The following is a 12,747-nucleotide window of genomic DNA, read 5'->3' as shown; positions in this document are numbered from 1 at the left end:
GTTCCTGGGCGGCGCGCCGCAGTGAGGCGGGATACGGAGACAGAGCGGCTGCTGGTGTTGGGAGCTGGGTGCACACGTGGTCGGCAAAATGGCGGCGGCGCCTTATATAACCTTCCCGGGCGCGTAATTATGACGCGCGCCGCCGCCGCCCTGGGGAGTTGGGGGTGGGCGGGAGGAAGCGTCATTGGGGCGGGCGAGGCAGCGGCAGCCATCTTGAAAGCTGGCAGGCGGCTGCTGCCACACACGGAGGGGTAAGGGAACCGCCTGCCAGCCTTCAAGATGGCTGCAGCCGCCTCGCCCGCCCCAATGACGCTTCCTCCACGGCGTGCGTCAGAATTACGCGCCGGGGGAGGGTTATATAAGGCGCCGCCGCCATTTTGCGGCCACGTGTGCACCCAGCTCCCAACACGAGCAGCCGCTATGTCTCCGTATCCCGCCTCACTGCGGCGCGCCGCCCAGGAACCCCGCATCTTATCGTATGTCAGCTATCCAGAACCTCTAATCCTTCGGTGAGTGACCGCTTCCCCCCTCTTATACCGCCCTCACCCCCTCTTATACCGCCCTCACCCCGGGGAACCCCAGTTGATACGGTTATATCTACTATATAATTGTGAAAGTGTTCAATGTGTCCGTGTCTCCCTGTGTCCCTACACAGACAGGACACACACACACATATACAGACAGGACACATATACAGACAGGACACACACACATATACAGACAGGACTCACACACACACATACAGACAGGACACACACACACTATCTGTACCCCCTTTCACCCCCCCACTCCCTTTCACCCCCTCCACTCCCCTTTCACCCCCCTCCACTCCCTTTCACCCCCCTCCACTCCCCTTTCACCCCCCTCCACTCCCCTTTCACCCCCCTCCACTCCCTTTCACCCCCCCTCCACTCCCCTTTCCCCCCCTCCACTCCCCTTTCACCCCCCTCCACTCCCCTTTCACCCCCCCCCTCCACTCCCCTTTCACCCCCCCCCCTCCACTCCCCTTTCACCCCCCCCCCCTCCACTCCCCTTTCACCCCCCCCCCTCCACTCCCCTTTCAACCCCCCCCCCTCCACTCCCCTTTCACCCCCCCCCCTCCACTCCCCTTTCACCCCCCCCCTCCACTCCCCTTTCACCCCCCCCCTCCACTCCCTTTCACTCCCTTTCACCCCCCTCCACTCCCCTTTCACCCCCCTCCACTCCCCTTTCACCCCCCTCCACTCCCTTTCACCCCCCCTCCACTCCCCTTTCACCCCCCCTCCACTCCCCTTTCACACCCCCTCCACTCCCCTTTCACACCCCCTCCACTCCCCTTTCACACCCCCTCCACTCCCCTTTCACACCCCCTCCACTCCCCTTTCACACCCCCTCCACTCCCCTTTCACACCCCCTCCACTCCCCTTTCACACCCCCTCCACTCCCCTTTTACCCCCCCCCTCCACTCCCCTTTTACCCCCCCCCTCCACTCCCCTTTTACCCCCCCCCCTCCACTCCCCTTTTACCCCCCCCCCCTCCACTCCCCTTTTACCCCCCCCCCCCTCCACTCCCCTTTTACCCCCCCCCCTCCACTCCCCTTTTACCCCCCCCCCCTCCACTCCCCTTTTACCCCCCCCCCCCTCCACTCCCCTTTTACCCCCCCCCCCCTCCACTCCCCTTTTACCCCCCCCCCCTCCACTCCCCTTTTACCCCCCCCCCTCCACTCCCCTTTTACCCCCCCCCCCCCCTCCACTCCCCTTTTACCCCCCCCCCCCCCTCCACTCCCCTTTTACCCCCCCCCCCCCTCCACTCCCCTTTTACCCCCCCCCCCTCCACTCCCCTTTTACCCCCCCCCCCCTCCACTCCCCTTTTACCCCCCCCCCCCCTCCACTCCCCTTTTACCCCCCCCCCCCCTCCACTCCCCTTTTACCCCCCCCCCCCCTCCACTCCCCTTTTACCCCCCCCCCCCTCCACTCCCCTTTTACCCCCCCCCCCCTCCACTCCCCTTTTACCCCCCCCCCCCCCTCCACTCCCCTTTTACCCCCCCCCCCCCCTCCACTCCCCTTTTACCCCCCCCCCCTCCACTCCCCTTTTACCCCCCCCCCCCTCCACTCCCCTTTTACCCCCCCCCCTCCACTCCCCTTTTACCCCCCCCCCCTCCACTCCCCTTTTACCCCCCCCCCCTCCACTCCCCTTTTACCCCCCCTCCACTCCCCTTTTACCCCCCTCCACTCCCCTTTCACCCCCCCTCCACTCCCCTTTCACCCCCCCTCCACTCCCCTTTCACTCCCCTTTCACCCCCCTCCACTCCCCTTTCACCCCCCCTCCACTCCCCTTTCACCCCCCCTCCACTCCCCTTCACCCCCCTCCACTCCCCTTTCATGTGTGTGTTACACCAGGTACAGTTAGTGTGTGTGTGTATTTATTATTTATTTATCTATTTATAAAATATTTTACCAGGAAGTAATACATTGAGAGTTACCTCTCGTTTTCACGTATGTCCTGGGCACAGAGTTAAGACAAATAATACATGGTTACAAATACAGTTACATACCGTGAACAGGTTATACATTATATACAAGACATTGCATGCACAGTTAAAGAAAATATATATTATGAGCGTATGAAACAGTTACAGACCAGATTAAAGTGTGAGACAGCCTTAGATTTGAAAGAACTTAAGCTGGTGGTGGATACGAGAGTCTCTGGTAGGTTGTTCCAGTTTTGGGGTGCACGGAAGGAGAAGGAGGAACGTCCGGATACTTTGTTGAGTCTTGGGACCATGAATAGTCTTTTGGAGTCTGATCTCAGGTGATAGGTACTGCATGTGGTAGGGGTGAGGAGCTTGTTCAGGTAGCTGGGTAGCTTGGCCAGAAAGTATTTGAGGGTGAGACAGGAAAGGTGAACTTTGCGCCTAGACTCTAGTGATGACCAATCTAGTTCTTTGAGCATTTCGCAGTGATGTGTGTTGTAGTTGCATTGGAGAATAAAACGACAAATTGAATTGTAGAGGGTGTCAAGTTTGCTAAGGTGGGTTTGAGGAGCCGAGCCATATACCAGGCCTGCACAACTCCAGTCCTCGAGGGCCGTAAACAGGCCAGGTTTTCAGGATATCCCTACTTCAGCACAGCTGGCTCAATTAGTGGCTCAGTCATACTGAGACACTAATTGAGCCAGCTGTGCTGAAGTAGGGATATCCTGAAAACCTGGCCTGTTTACGGCCCTCGAGGACTGGAGTTGTGCAGGCCTGCATATACTATGTCTCCATAGTCAATAATTGGCATTAGCATCTGCTGTGCAATACTATATATTTGTGAAATTGTCAATGTGTCTGTGTCTGTATGTGTCTCCCTGTGTCCCTACACAGACAGGACACAGATAGACAGACAGGACACACACACACCCTCTGTCCGTCCCCCCCCCCCCATCACGTGCGCCGCCCTGCACCGGCTCCAGACGGAGGGGAAGCGCGGCGCGGCCCTCCTACCCCAGCGCTCCCTTACCTCCCCGGCGCTACCTCCCCTTTCCTCCCCCCCTCACCCACTCCCCTTCCCCCCCCTCACCCACTCCCCTTCCCCCCCCTCACCCACTCCCCTTCCCCCCCCCCCTCACCCTCTCCCCTTCCCCCCCCCTCACCCACTCCCCTTCCCCCCCACCCACTCCCCTTCCCCCCCACCCACTCCCCTTCCCCCCACCCACTCCCCTTCCCCCCACCCACTCCCCTTCCCCCCCACCCACTCCCCTTCCCCCCCACCCACTCCCTTCCCCCCCCCCCCACCCACTCCCCTTCCCCCCCCACCCACTCCCCTTTCCCCCCCCTCACCCACTCCCCTTTCCCCCCCTCACCCACTCCCCTTCCCCCCCCTCACCCATTCCCCTTCCCCCCCCTCACCCACTCCCCCCCCCTCACCCACTCCCCCCCCCCTCACCCACTCCCCTTCCCCCCCCCTCACCCACTCCCCTTCCCCCCCCCTCACCCACTCCCCTCCCCCCCCCTCACCCACTCCCCTTTCCCCCCCCCTCACCCACTCCCCTTTCCCCCCCCTCACCCACTCCCCTTTCCCCCCTCCCTCACCCACTCCCCTTTCCCCCCCTCCCTCACCCACTCCCCTTTCCCCCCCTCCCTCACCCACTCCCCTTTCCCCCCCTCCCTCACCCACTCCCCTTTCCCCCCCTCCCTCACCCACTCCCCTTTCCCCCCCTCCCTCACCCACTCCCCTTTCCCCCCTCCCTCACCCACTCCCCTTTCCCCCCCTCCCTCACCCACTCCCCTTTCCCCCCCTCCTCACCCACTCCCCTTTCCCCCCCTCCCTCACCCACTCCCCTTTCCCCCCCTCCCTCACCCACTCCCCTTTCCCCCCCCTCCCTCACCCACTCCCCTTTCCCCCCCTCCCTCACCCACTCCCCTTTCCCCCCCTCCCTCACCCACTCCCCTTTCCCCCCCTCCCTCACCCACTCCCCTTTCCCCCCCTCCCTCACCCACTCCCCTTTCCCCCCCTCCCTCACCCACTCCCCTTTCCCCCCCTCCCTCACCCACTCCCCTTTCCCCCCCTCCCTCACCCACTCCCCCCCTCCCTCACCCACTCCCCCCCTCCCTCACCCACTCCCCCCCTCCCTCACCCACTCCCCCCCTCCTCACCCACTCCCCCCTCCCTCACCCACTCCCCCCTTCCCCCCCCCCCTCACCCACTCCCCTTCCCCCCCCCCTCACCCACTCCCCTTCCCCCCCCCCCTCACCCACTCCCCTTCCCCCCCCCCCTCACCCACTCCCTTCCCCCCCCCCCTCACCCACTCCCCTTCCCAACAACAGGGGGAGGGGTAGGGAGTGATCACAAAACCATACTAATTGAGTGAAATAAATAGATAAATGAATTGGTAATTGTGTAGTGGGTGCAAACTGTGAACTGATAAAGTGAATCAGAAAAAGGAGGAGGGAACACAGGGTGATTGTGGCCCTCAAAGAATTCACCTAAATGCACACCACTATGTATATAAAAATTAACTTTTAATAAGTGATTACTTAAAACATATATTACCGTAGAATGGTGTAACGTGAATTAAAAATAAATTAAACCAAAGATACCGAGCATATATGCCAACACATAAATATTGCTTGCTATCCCAATACCCTGCTAATGAAGGTGGGATATGGGTGGCATATAATGCTAAAAGTCAGGGTGTGAACTCCTCTGGGTCAGCTAGCAGGCCAGATGGTAGGTATAAATTAGTCAGCGAGACTATATAAAATGGGTGAATATGTAGTCAGCCCTCCTAGTCCTGTGATATAGTATCATACACCTCTCTAAATCGTAGGATGAGTTTAATAGGTGCATAAAACATGAGTGAGGGACTAACACTCACAGCAGCCAAAGATAATGAGTCTCAGGCATATGTACTGTGAAGGTGCATAGTGCACTAGGTAGGAGGTGAAGGCAAAGACACGCTGGCATGTAAACACAGGACTAAAATTAGCCAAGTGTCAGGAACTGTGCACACTGACCCAGGAACTAATAACCACTACATTAAAACAGCTCCAAGTAGGAGACTGGCAACATTGCGCGTCCAACGCGCGTTTCCCTCCAGCAAAGGAGCTTCCTCAGGGACAAGTTTTCTACGGTAATATATGTTTTAAGTAATCACTTATTAAAAGTTAATTTTTATATACATAGTGGTGTGCATTTAGGTGAATTCTTTGAGGGCCACAATCACCCTGTGTTCCCTCCTCCTTTTTCTGAATATTTTAAAAGAGAATGAAAATTTGGCAATTGTAAAAAGAAGTCATTTCACCCTGACTCAAATATGAATTTGTATTTTTTACTGAAGCACATTTTTTGTTCCTGGGCGTAGGAGATACTGTGTTACAATATTTAAATGAAGTTTTAAATTTAAATTTTATGTGCTGATTTAGAGGAGTCAGGACTAAAAGCAAGGTATATCTAGAATGCAAAGTTTTAAAAAAAGTAAATGTTTATTTTTTTATTTAAACAAAAAAAGAAAGAGTCTGATCTTATGGAGTAAGGAAGCTTTATTAAGTTTTACTCTGGCCCACAAGATTATGATCATGTTGGAGTTTTGTAGAAAGGAGAATGAATGTTGATGGAAGATAAACTCAGAGAACGTGTGTATATGTGTGTGTGGGGGTGTGTAAGAAAGATAAGAAATTAATAGTAAATAAAACAATAAGATTTATGTTTTATAGGAAGGATTGCAGAGATGGTTTTTGTTTGTAGTTATCAAGGTTTCTCTGTTCAAACTTATATTAGGAAACTAACGGTTTGTTTTCTTAAATACACTGCTCGTTTGATTTTTGAACAGCAGTCATTTAAAAGAGAGAAGGTTAAAAGCAGCCAAGCGGGCTGGTCCCCCTCCTCCAGCTTAAGGAATGTACAAAGACCACGTTCCAGGCATGAAAAGTTAGCTAGAAGCTGAGAGGGGAAAAAAAATGTTTAAAAGCAGCTTATCGTATGGGGAAAGAGAATGATACTGTAATGTATTTATTTTTGGACTAAGTTTGCAGTGTCAAACAGGTCTGTTTTGGGTTTTTCTCTTATTTTTTTGTAAAGTTCATTTTGCTCTGTATCAGAGAAATGTGAAATTATGCTTATTTATTGTGCTTTCTGTTTTTTGTATCTATTTTAGGATAAATACCTCAGTTTATGAAATGCTTTAGATGGCATAGCCCCCATTATGTAGGAATTATTACAAGAAGGGGTTATAATCCCCACATGCAGTATCCAAATTACCTCTACGCAGAAACCAGTAAACACGTTTAAATTCTATTTGTTCTATGTTTTTAATTCTATTTGTTATAATTGTTTTATTAACAATACAATAATATTTAATATGTATTTCCGTATTTGAATAGTGTCAAAAGTATACTCAGTACTTCACAAAGCGTACAATATAAACGAGTAAGCATAAAATCAGATATGAAATAATTTTTCCTATAAAGTTAACTGCATATGTGATGTATTTTTATAACTTTTAACCATTACCTCTCCTTTCCCTCCAAAAGGTGTCTTAATTTGAACCCTGATCTATAGCCTCTCATTTTAAAGAATGCAACTGTAGGCAATCTAGATTTTATTTTTTAAAGCAGTAGCTATTGTCAAATTCATGATATATATTTAAATCTCAAGCTGCTGATGTTTTAAATACCATCATCCTTTATGTCATATACTGTTCACATGTCATAGGATTTGCATATGAACAAAAGAGAGGATAATTTATATGATTTTCCATAACACACCTGTCTATATGCGGACTCTGCCTATTTTTTTCATTGCAACATTACCTTATGTGTGTTGTTTTGTTATTTATCCCTGAGCATTCCTTGCCGATATGACTCCATTCATATTGTGTTGTGTTTTGGTGCTGTCTACTCATTGCTACACATAGCAACATGTTATTTCATGAATATTCATGTAGAGAGGGATATACCCCATCTCTTTACATTTTCCAGCATAACTATTGGATAGCTTTATTTTGAGTCTGTTTGGGAACTAAGTATTAATGTGATAAGCTGCTACTCTGCAGTGTTTTGTGGTGAAGCTAATTAGCATTGTTAGTATATTATGGTCACTGGCCCCTCATGTTCTGATAGGGCTTTACACTCGTGTTCATATTAGCATTTTTGTTTACCGTATACTGTTCGTTTCGTTCACATGGGGACTCTTTTATTTATGATTTATTAGTTGTCATTTTATGCATTTCGTAAGTTTTTAGCTTGTAAAAAAGTTGTATACGTTTTAGTTGTGTTATAGTTAGGTTTATGTGGATATTTCCCATTTTGTCTGTAATAAATTTGATATTAGTGGTATTAGTTATTTAACTGGTACTTTATGTATATTTTACAGTTTACAATGAGTGCAAGCTTTAGGGACTTTTAGTGACAACCTCTTGTCACTTATCAGTGTTCTCTTACGATACTTCCCTATGCGCCGTTGATTTCTTTCTTTTGTAGTTGGTGAGCAAAGTGTTTTTGTGTTTATTTTATATGCGGATGCCAAGATAGTGGTGAAAAACAAAAAAATTTGTGCTGAAACTAAATTATAGTGGCTAAAAGCGCTCTCCTTGTGCTTTTATTAATGAAATGTTTAAGTCTCTCCAAACTCAGGTGCAGCTTATACAGTCTACCAAGGCGAATACAAAGCAGCATCATCGCAAGAAAAAAGTGCCGGCACCACCGTAAACAGTTAACAAAGACAAAGAATCATCAAGCCAGTGTTTTTTACCAACTGTTAGTGTATCTAGGCACAATAATCCTAGAACATTTAACCACCAAGGAATTAAGACTTCAGGCAAGGCCCGGTCTTAAACGAACAATTTGTTTTTTCTGAACTCAATATTATCAAGGCCCGGACTTTAACGAACAATTTGTTTTTTCTGAACTCAATATTATCAAGGCCCGGACTTTAACGAACAATTTGTTTTTTCAGGACTCAATATTATTTTTTTATGCTTTAGAGTGTGTTTTTAAGATGTATGCCTCGCTAGGCAAGATCAGCCTATGCCATCCAGATGACAAGGGATGATCAGTTTTGAAATATTTGTAATGTTTATTGTTTTATGGTCACATCATTTTGCAGACAATCACACAAACTTGCACAATGCTACACAGGTTAATGGGTCACAAGGGAATATATACAATGAATCCCTGCCATACTCTGGTGGCCCCCAATGACGTAAGAGAGAATTCCATTTAACCCGTTGAGTAGGGATACCTTACACTAATGCCGAATTTAAAATGATGAAACGTTAATTTGAATTTGTTTACAGGGAACTTTTCTAAACCGAATTCCACTGGTAAATGAGGTTCCTGTAGGTGGAAATTACACTGGGAACAACAAATCAATTTATGGGTCAGGTGTCTCCACCAACCAATGAAACTTGTATGAAAATGTATTTACAGCCCTGAACTAAAAATTTACAGGGAGGATGTGGCCTTAATTTTTCAGGTTTAATTAAGATAGTAAAAAGTGCTTGCACAAATTCTAGTTTACCTAGGGGAGTGTATTGGATTTGTGGAACCGAGTTAAAGAGCAATGTTATGTTATTTAGAGATCAAAGTGGTAAGATTGAGCATGAGGTAGAGAAGATCGCAGAGATACAGGAGAGATTAAGGAAAGGTGGGGATAAGAGGTGTGTTTTGTTAGGAATTACCATGTTGGTTGGTTTTCTAGAAGCGAAACTGATGAATGGATTTGTCTGTGTGTTTGCAGTTCTGATTGATTTGTATGTCTGTGCCATGTGCAGTAAATCCATACTGCAAAGGTGTGTAACACCCTCTACCCAGGCCATGCCACTGATCACAGACTACGGAAGATGCAATCTCAGAAGGAAAAGTCAGTCCTCCTCAATGGAATACAGATGAAGATGATGGCAGAAAGACCAACCGGGCTGATATGCTAAGCCAGCAGCTCTGTGAGTTTCCAGAACTATCAAAGCCATGCAAATCGGGGCCCTCCAGGTCAGTGCAACGCTTCTGAGTTTTATCTGAATTATCCTTAAAAGACTATGTTTTCAAGAATAAAAAGAGAGGACTGTGAAGATTGAGATAATGTGTGTGGCTATCATCACCTCCATTTTGGCCTAACCGTATGTTTGTATGCATGCCAATTTGTTTCATTCGTGAATGAACTATGAATGTTTGATTCTGCAGAGTATCGCTTCTGGATCTAACCCACCCTTGTATAATTCCTACAAGGCAGGCAAGAATTGAAATAGCATTCGTAAGCAATTTGTCCTGTCTTAAGATATTCCTGCTGACCATAGTGTAGTTGTTATCTACAGTACACATACAGGGCTGAACACAGTAACTCCCTTATGTCTCACAAGGTTAAGAGGCCCACATTATGGTAAATTATCGATAAGAATATAGCATATGAAGCATATTTATGTATCAACTAATTCTGTATTTTTGCATGTCATCATATCATCATTTATCTCTAAGCCAGCCCCCTTAAGGGGTGTATTACTCATTTTGAAATGTATAAAAATGTGATACTAAGCAATATGTCTTCAGAGGCATGAGTTCTTTCTTTGAATTCTTGTCTCCCAATTGTGCCTTGGTACAGATAAACTCACCTGTTACTTTGAACCCTTGACTCATTGATTTTATTTCCACGCTTTCACACTAGACTGACTGGTGTTTGCTAGACTGACTGCTGTTTGCCAGACTGACTGCTGTTTGCCAGACTGACTGCTGTTTGCCAGACTGACTGCTGTTTGCCAGACTGACTGCTGTTTGCCAGACTGACTGCTGTTTGCCAGACTGACTGCTGTTTGCCAGACTGACTGCTGTTTGCCAGACTGACTGGTGTTTGCTAGACTGACTGGTGTTTGCCCTTTGCCGCCCCTCCCTGCCCTTTGCCCCCTGCCCCTCCCTGCCCTTTGCCCCCCCGCCCCTCCCTGCCCTTTGCCCCCCCGCCCCTCCCTGCCCTTTGCCCCCCCCGCCCCTCACTGCCCTTTGCCTCCCCCGCCCCTCACTGCCCTTTGCCCTTCACTGCCCTTTGCCCCGCCCTGCCCTTTGCCCCTCCCTGTCCTTTGCCCCCGCCCCTCCCTGCCCTTTGCCCCCTCCCTGCCCTTTGCCCCCCCCCCCCCTCCCCTCCCTGCCCTTTGCTCAGCGCTAGCGGGGACTCGGCCTTAGTTTGCTTGTCCCCTAACCCCAGTCCTGTTTATAGTGTCACTGTATCCCAGTGGAAACAGGGAATATAAAGCAGTTACAGGTTTGCACACAAACCCTCCGTGTATTTGGTATCGCACATCGATATCCTCTGAGGATCATACATCAGCGGCAAACAGAAAGAAGTGTCAGCTCCCGGGACCGCTTCCCCAGAGAGGGGTCTCCGGCTGGGAGGGATTATCACTCAGCTCATTGTTACAATGAGTTCTCAGACATTATCCTCATACTACATACACCTGTGCTGCCTCCTGATTGGTGGAAAGCTGGCCTCCTATTGGCTGAAGGAGACCCAGGTGAGCCACAGGTGAGGGTGGTTCTGGGTATAAAAGGCTATCTTGCAGCAGTAGGGAGCAGACAAGTGGTGGGGTGTGAGGGCTCAGGAGGTGAGTGTGTAATCGTGTCGCTCTTGTCCTCAGGTCAGACTGGGAGAGGTCACATCAGACTGGGAGAGGTCACATCAGACTGGGAGAGGTCGCTGTGTCCCTGCTGTGCCCAGGTGAGTGTGTTACTGTGTGATTATAAACCTGTTCCCAAGTTGTGGTTCTTCAGGTCCCTAACACACCAGCTGTGTGTATCTGGGCCTCCTAACCTGGCTGTGTGTATCTGGGCCTCCTAACCTGGCTGTGTTTTTCGTTTTTGAAAAACTATGCACTTTAACACAAAATCAGCTGTAGTAACATGTGCCTGAATTTAGCAAGTTATTCTCTCCAGCGTGCACAAAGTTCATTCAGAGCCCAAAGCATTACTTATTAAATGGTTTAATATATATAACAATACAGTGCTTGAATTACAGAAAAGGTATTAAAAATAAACATACAATTACAATGTAAGGCAGAACAGCTTCTTAAAATAAAAGGGGTAAAACAGAAAATCCTATACAGTACATTACCACATGCTATGGATTTTCCCCAGAGAGGCACTGGTTCAGAGGATGAGGTCTGACATGCTATCCAAGCATGCCCCTAGTCAGATCTGCCCAGTAACAACCTGGCCCACACTTAGATACCATATTCTCATAAGCCCACCGCTTTCTACAGAATATTTTGAAAGTCAGAGCAGACAGAGACAGTTCTGCCCAGTTTCAGACTCAGCATTTGGTATTTTGTACACACGTGTAGCTCATTAACCCCTCAAGCACCAAAGGGTGGGTGAAGAGTGGGGCAGCTTGCGGGTTGTGTATTGATCCTTGATCCTGTAACAGGGGATACTGTCCATTTGACGGACCTTTGCGGAGGTGAAGAGTGGTTGCGCTTGCGAGCGTCGGTATTAACCCTTGTCCCGTATGCAGGTCGCGTGCTAGCAGGGGGTCGTACGTGACAGCATGATATTGCTGCAGTTAATCCTTACGTGATCATACATAGAACCCCCAAACCTCCAACAAGGCCAGAACCCCCAAACCTCCAGCAAGGCCAGAACCCCATGTGTGACTAACCCTTTATATACAGCTTCCCACAATCAGCACTAACCCTATACATGAGCCAGTATAAGGAGGATACCTCCAGGCTGGACATGGTGGTTATCCCCAAGCTTGTGTTACTGTCCATCTTAACCTCTTCCCCATCCACCAGTCAGTGATTCTCTAATGGAAATCAGATGCTCAACCCCTGAGCAGTGTGGACACTACCAATTTAGACCCAATGACTTTTCCATTTATTTACATTAGAGTTGGTGAGATTTGGTGTACATGATCTCTATATTGGTTACTTACCCCCCCATATAACTGTTACCCAATGTATTGGTTAGACTCAGTGGCTCTGTGGAGCAGTAAGCTCAGTTACAGTGTATGTGCCAAAACCTCTCACCCCCTCATGTAACCGCTGAGCAGGAAGAAGCAGAGACCCCCAGCTCCCACCCCCCTCTCCCCTTAATAAGCAGACAGGCACCGAGCATGGAGAAGCACCATTTATTTAGGTAACTATGGACGAACCTCCAAACCCCCAGCAAGACCAGAACCCCATGTGTGACTGCAACATTTTAAAGTGTAACATTGAAAGTGTCTGGAGTTAATTTTGGAGGTGAAGATTGGAGGAAGATCTGGACACTGCACAACAACACAACAACAACAACTCTGCGAGACTGGTGTT

At 49.1% G+C, this 12,747-nt stretch overlaps 1 long non-coding RNA gene across 1 annotated transcript; it reads left to right on the top strand.

Annotated features, from left to right (window-relative positions):
• The first annotated feature begins 278 nt into the window (after nucleotides 1-278).
• LOC142464221 (uncharacterized) lies at nucleotides 279-10,078 on the top strand. Its single transcript, XR_012787620.1, has 2 exons — nucleotides 279-509; nucleotides 8,081-10,078. It is a non-coding gene; the product is annotated as an uncharacterized LOC142464221 (long non-coding RNA).
• Nucleotides 10,079-12,747: the final 2,669 nt, after the last annotated feature.

Source organism: Ascaphus truei, chromosome 12 (assembly GCF_040206685.1).
Source record: "Ascaphus truei isolate aAscTru1 chromosome 12, aAscTru1.hap1, whole genome shotgun sequence".
NCBI classification, from domain to species: domain Eukaryota; kingdom Metazoa; phylum Chordata; class Amphibia; order Anura; family Ascaphidae; genus Ascaphus; species Ascaphus truei.
Note: the sequence above shows the minus strand (reverse complement) of the source record. Positions and strands in the feature narration are given on the sequence as shown.